This window comes from Podarcis erhardii, assembly GCF_964252035.2.
Source record: "Podarcis erhardii genome assembly, chromosome: 14".
NCBI lineage: Eukaryota > Metazoa > Chordata > Lepidosauria > Squamata > Lacertidae > Podarcis > Podarcis erhardii.
Window position 1 is genome coordinate 14684327 of NC_138503.1, and position 7124 is coordinate 14691450.

Consider the following 7124-nt stretch of genomic DNA (forward strand, 5'->3'; position numbering starts at 1 on the left):
CATCACTGCATGCACGATGCACGAACTTGTCCTCAGAACATATTTCCCATCATGGTGAGTTAATTGATTAATAATAATAATAATAATAATTTATTATTTATACCCCTGAGGTTTCCCCAGCCACTCTGGATGGCTCCCAACAAAATATTTAAAATACAATAAAACTTCCCTAAACAGGGCTGCCTTCAGATGTCTTCTAAAAGTCGGATAGTTGTTTATTTCCTTGACATCTGATGGGAGGGCATTCCACAGGGCGGGTGCCACCACTAAGAAGGCCCTCTGCCCGGTTCCCAGTAGCTTCACTTCTTGCAGTGAGGGAACCGCCAGAAGGCCCTCAGAGCTGGACCTCAGTGTCTAGGCTGAATGATGGGGGTGGATACGCTCCTTCAGGTATACTGGGCCGAAGCCATTTAGGGCTTTAAAGGTCAGCACCAACACTTTAAATTGTGCTCAGAAACGTACTGGGAGCCGATGTAGGTCTTTCAGGACCAGTGTTATATGGTCTCGATGGCCACTCCCAGTCACAAGTCTAGCTGCCGCATTCTGAATTAGTTGTAGCTTCCTTCAAAGGTAGCCCCATGTAGAGCGCATTGCAGTAGTCCAAGCGGGAGAGAACCAGAGCATGCACCACTCTGGCGAGACAGTCTGCGGGCAGGTAGGGTCTCAGCCTGCGTACCAGATGGAGCTGGTAACCTGTGTGCGGGCAGAATGTGGGCATTCTTGCCAAATACTCCTGACTGGTGGGTTGTGTTAATTTCCTGCGATCTTGTGGGGATATCTGAAGTGGATCCCCGTTTGTGGACTGCTCTCCCCAGGGAAGTTCGCCTGGTGCCTTCATTATACACCTTCAGGCACCAGGCAAAAACATTCCTCTTCAACCAGGCCTTGGACTGATTGACACCCGATGCCCTTTTAAATGTGTTGTTGGAGGGGGGATTATCAGTTTGTGTTCCTATTTTTATTATGTACCATATTTTTTGCTCTATAAGACTCACTTTTTCCCTCCTAAGACTCACTTTTTCCCTCCCCTTTCCTTCCCAGGCTGGTTCTGTACCGGATACAGTGGACATTTTGCTGGCATAGTGGTGCTACAGCTCTGCTCTTTTCAAAATATGAGTATAGGATTGGTCTGGAACGGCACTGTATTTTGCAGTATTCTGCTAAAAAAAAAAAATCGTTATGAAGAAGCAGAGCTGGTTTAGTGGTGTAGTTCCTGAATACTATCAAAAGATTTGCCAAATTATATAGGTGGATTTGAGGCACAATCTGCTCCAAAGAGAAATACTGGATCATATTTTGATTATTCTCCCTTTAAAACTACTCCCCTTAAAAGCACTCTTCTCTGAGGAGAGGAATAGTCATCACTGATCTTTCTCTGCCATCTAGTGGATATTAAAAACACCAAACTAGATATTTTATTATTTATGAAAGATAATGCCCACCAGCATAACCACATAATCCTATGCATGTCTACTCAGAAGAAAGGCCCGTTTGGAGTTGCATGAGTCTGCCGGGTAAATGTGTATAGGATTGCAGCGTAAGTACGTGTGATGTGTAAATACAAAGACCCTGATGTTGGGAAAGACAAGGAGAAGGGGACGACAGAGGACAAGATGGTTGGACAGTGTTCTCGAAGGTACCAGCTTGAGTTTGACCAAACTGCGGGAGGCAGTGGAAGACAGGAGTGCCTGGCGTGATCTGGTCCATGGGGTCACAAAGAGTCGGACACGACTAAACGACTAAACAACAACAATATGTATACAAGAGCAGGCTTGCAAATAGCCACTTGCCTGGTAGCATGTGATGAGTAAGAATTGTTTCCAGCTGACCAATTCTGTAAACTGGAAGAGTGCTGGTTCTTCTCTCTCCTCCCCAGATCATTGATATTCCGCAAATAATTACTAAGACATGTGTGGACACACAGATGAGCAAAGATTTCTGTGGGCTAGTAACTTTGATAGCCTTATTTTCAAGGTAGCAGCATGAGAGTATCCCCAATATCATCCGACACAATCACCTACCGGTTCATAGCTTGATCAAAGTAAAACTGCTACCCTATAAATATATGGCAAAGTTAGAAAATAATTTCAATTCAATTCAAAATCCTTTATTAGGCATAGCACACCACACATTGACAAACAACATATACAAACTGTATAAAATACAGGTACAGCAAACACAATTTATCCTAGTCCTATTCTTAACTCCCAGAAATTAATCAATGTACATGAATAATATAATACAATTTAATATGAAATAAAAATACAACACAGCAACGTCACCTACCATTAGAAACCACTAAGTCTCTCTATCATGGCCCATTCTTTCATCATGGACAGCTCTCAAAAATTCGGCCACTATCAAAGTAATTTGATCATCACTGTCCGCCAACATGTCCTGGACCGTTGGTTGAGTACAAATCTGTTTTTTTAATTTTAGGGCCTCATATAATTGTATTCTGGCATAACTACTAAAATCACAGGAGAAGAATATATGCTCTAGAGTATCGAGTTCTTTTTTCCTGCATTTGCAGAGACGCTCAGAATCTGGGATAGCTAGATATCTTCCTTTCACTACCACCGAGGGAAACATGTTAAATCTGGCTAACATAAACAGCCTACGCGATTCATGATTCTTCAGATTTGTCATGTATCCCTTTTGGAAATCTCTACACAAAGGGAGATTTAAGTGAATGGGAAAGCAGGTGCTGTGCTTTGCAACCTCAAGCATGGCGAGAGCACTTTTTTCTATAAGAGTCTTCCTAATAATTTCCCATGTATCTTTAGGATCAGAGATTTCAAAGTCAGTTAGAATGAGCCCTATAGAATCCAGTTTTCTCCTACATATCAGTTAGAAAATAATATGGATAAAATTGAGTAATATAAAATTTAGATGGTGAAACAATATGCAGTTGAAAAGGCTGATAATAGGACCCTTGGAGGGGAAGGTGGGAAGTCTAGAGATTCAGAGAAATCTCTAAATATGGATATGCATTTTGCATTGTCATAACTCTACACTTGTAAAAGCAAATAAAAATTATTTCGGGGGGGAGACAAATGAATGAATGAATGACTCTTTATTTGCGTCAGCCATCGACCATAGTGATAAAACAACAATACGATGTACAAAAAATAGAAATAAGAAGTCCATTATATAAAATACATTTTAGGGTTTTGATTCAATAGTCAAATAGTGGATCTTATTCTAATTGCCCCAGCTAAAAACTTTGCAACCTTTGCTGTCACCTGCTCATCTTGATCTGCCAAGAGAAAGGACACTGTGGCAGTGGATGAGCGACCCAGAATAGACAATAAAAGAGGGGTGATAACCTCATCCCTCAAGTCTTTATAGAGAGTGCAAGCCGGAAGTGCATACGCCACCGATTCTGTACTGCTATCTCCACAGGGACATAAGCATTTTTTGTGTGGAATCTGTTGGAATCGTCCCTCAAGGGTAATACGTTCAATCTTGTGAGAGTAAAAGCGTGTCTATATTTTAGAATTACTAGGTTATGCAGAGTCGAAATGGGAAGGTGGAAAATAGTCATACCATGGGCAAAGTTTCCTTATTGTGGCCAAGTTGTTCTGACGCTCGATATCATTTAGGCGCTGACAAATTAGACTTTGCTTTACTAAAACCCAAAGTGAGTAGCTGTTGTGATAAACCACAAGAGTGAAGTTTCTGAGAGACAGTTTTAGTCCAGGGGCTCTTGTGACAATCTTGCAACACCAGGGATATTAGACCGGGGGGGGGGGATTTGAGTTTAGGCGAAGCCAATAGTTAAGTGTCCTATGCCAAATCCGTAATTCTACCAAGGGAAAAACAAATATATGGCAAGGAACTGAGGACCCAATGCATGTTTGGGTTACAGGTGGGTTCCAGATCTGAAAATGTTGAATGTTACTGGTCTAAGAGACAAGAGAGAGAAGGGAGCTGAATTTTGCAATATAAATTCAAGCTTGCTGTGAAGCCAAACTTTGCCTGCTTTTAGAAGCAGCCGACCCCTTTCTAAATACCAGTAAAAGGTAAAGGTAAAGGTACCCCTGCCCGTACAGGCCAGTCGTGTCCGACTCTAGGGTTGTGCGCCCATCTCACTTAAGAGGCCAGGGGCCGGAGACACTTCCGGGTCACGTGGCCAGCGTGACGAAGCTGCTCTGGCGAGCCGGCACCAGCACAGCACACGGAAACGCCGTTTACCTTCCCGCTATAAAGCGGTACCTATTTATCTACTTGCACTTTGGGGTGCTTTCGAACTGCTAGGTGGGCAGGAGCTGGGACCGAAAGACGGGAGCTCACCCGGCCGCGGGGATTCGAACCGCCGACCATGTGATTGGCAAGCCCTAGGCGCTGAGGTTTTACCCACAGCGCCACCTGCGTCCCTCTAAATACTGATACATATATGCAAAGGCCTGGCTGTGCCATGCACTCTGCACATGCATGAGACTCTTAAGCTCAGAGTCTTGGGTTCGAGCTTCACATTCGGCAAAAGATTCCTGCATTGCAGGAAGTTGGACTGGATTTATATTCTATAAATATATAAAGCTTTACACTGAGGCTATTGGCCCATTTTGCCTCATGTTGTCTGGTCCGTCTAACAGTGGCACTCCAAGGCCTCACAGTGAGGTCTTTCCAAGGTTTGCTCCTTGAAATCCTTTTAAGTGAAAGCCACACCTTGTGCATGCAAATATGTGCCATGTTACTGAAGCTCAGCTCAACGGAAAGATCGCTGCAGAGACTGTCTGCAGCTAGACTTCTACATTTGGAATATGAAGCCAGCTCATGCCTGCCCTCTGGCAGCCAAAGCCAGAAGTTATTCTCACATTTCCCAACTGCAGCACGAGCTGCGGCTCCTAGAAGTGTCTTCTCTTTTTCTTTTAGAAAACAATTGTTATTTGGTTTTACAAGCGTAAAGTTATAACAATACCAAATAAAGGTCCACACAGTGAAATTTCTCTTAATCTCCCGATCCCCCCCCCCATCCCCTCCTTGGGTCTTATTGCAAACGTTTTCAACTGCATATTGTTTTGTGATCTATGTTTTGCATCTGTCCATATTGTAGTCAAACCTCAGTTGTCCAACATAATCCATTCCAGAAGCCCATTCGGCTTCCGAAATGTTCAACACCAAGGTGCGGTTTCCGATTGGCTGCACTCAAGCAGAAACCATGACGGACATTTGGCTTCCAAAAAACGTTCAAAAACTGGAACACTTACTTCCGGGTTTTCAGCGTTCAGGAGCCGAAACATTCCAAAACGGAGGCATTTGGGAACCAAGGTTTGACTCTAATTGTTACAAGTGTTATTAAAATCTTGCTGATGTTTTCATCTGCTTACAGTGGTCTCCTAAGTACAGTGGTACCTTGGTTTTCAAATGACTTGGAAGTCAAACCTTTTGGCTCCTGAACAATCGAAAACCAGAAGTGAGTGTTCCATTTTTCTAATGTTCTTTGGAACCCAAATGTTCGATGCGGCTTCTGACTGGCTGCAGGAGCTTCCTGCAGCCAATCAGAAACCGCGCCTTGGTTCCCAAACATTTTGGTAGTCGAATGGACTTCCGGAACAGATTCCGTCCAACTTCCAAGATGCCACTGTATATTATAATTTTTTCCCATTCTTTCTTAAGGTTTTTTTCTTCTTGGTTCCTGAGCTTTCCAGTCAGTTTTGACATTTCGGCATAGTCCATCCGCTTAGTTTGCCATTCTTCTCTGGTCAGGACCCTAGAAGTGTCTTAAGCAGAACAAAAAAACCCCCTCTGTGCTCTCTTTTCCTGTACTGTTCCTCACGGATCTAGCCCTGTCATTTTATTCTGCATGAGTGCGAGAGCAAGGTGTGCCTCAAAACCACTACCAGAAAAGCACTGAGGCCAACAGCCACTTTGCTATGCCTCTCCATCCTTAATAATAAAAGTATTGTAGCTGGGATTGCTTTTTTTTTTTTTAAATAATTTTTATTTGATTTCACAAGTGTAAGATTATAACAATACCAAATACATTATCCATATTTAGAGATTTCTCTGAATCTCTAGACTAACCACCTTCCCCTCCATGGGCCCTATTATCAACCTTTTCAACTGCATATTATTTTCATCATCCAACAAGTTTTAAGTCTCTCCATTTGGTCCATAGCAGTTTCTACATTTGATTTGAATTAATTTTATAATTAAATGATTTTAGAATGTTGTATTATTTTATTGTTGTTAGCCGCTTTGAGCCTGGCTTCGGCTGGGGAGGGCGGGATATACTGTAAATAAACATTTATTATTATTACTACTATTATTATTATTATTATTATTATTATTATTATTATTATTACATTACCAATGTTATTGCAATCCTGCTAACGTTTTCATCTGCTTACACTGGTCTCTCAAGTAAATTGTAATTTTCCCCCCCATTCTTTATTAAATTTCGGTCTTTGGGTCTTTGCGAGTAGCTGGGATTGTTCAATCGGTAGAGCGTGAGGCTCTTAATCTCATGGTTGTGGGTTCAAGACAAAAGATTCCTGCATTGCAGAGGGTTGAACGAGATGTCCCTCTCAGTCCCTTCCATTGTATTCTGTGATAATAATATATCAGTATAACTTCACTATATAATCTAAGAGACAGATGAGAGGAAATATTATTAGGAGCACCTCTGTGGTGTAGTGGTTAGAATGTTAAGACAAGGACCTGGGAGTTTGGGGTTCAAATCACTGGGTGACCTTGGGGCAGTTACTGCCTTTCACCCTAAAATACCTCAGGATTTTTGTGGGGATTAAATGAGAAGGAAGAGAACTATGTATGTCACCTTGAGCTCCTTGGAGGAAAAGGTGAGTATTTTCTATTTATAAAGCCAAAATCCTAACCAGAGCATACCTGGAGTAAACCCCCAGTGAATTTACTCACTTCTGAACAGGTAAGGTTAGCATTGCACTGTAAAAGAAATTAACTTGTGTGTATAAAAATCCTAATAACATTTATTTAGGAGTCCTACTGAGACCAACAAGACTTGCTCCCTCGATGGGGCATGTTGAATTTTTCAAATGCCAAAAATGAGGGGTACTTAAACGTTTTAACGTGACTTGGGAATTCAAAAGATATTTGGGTGCAACTTATGTAATTTATTTTGCTTAGTATGTAAAATCTGT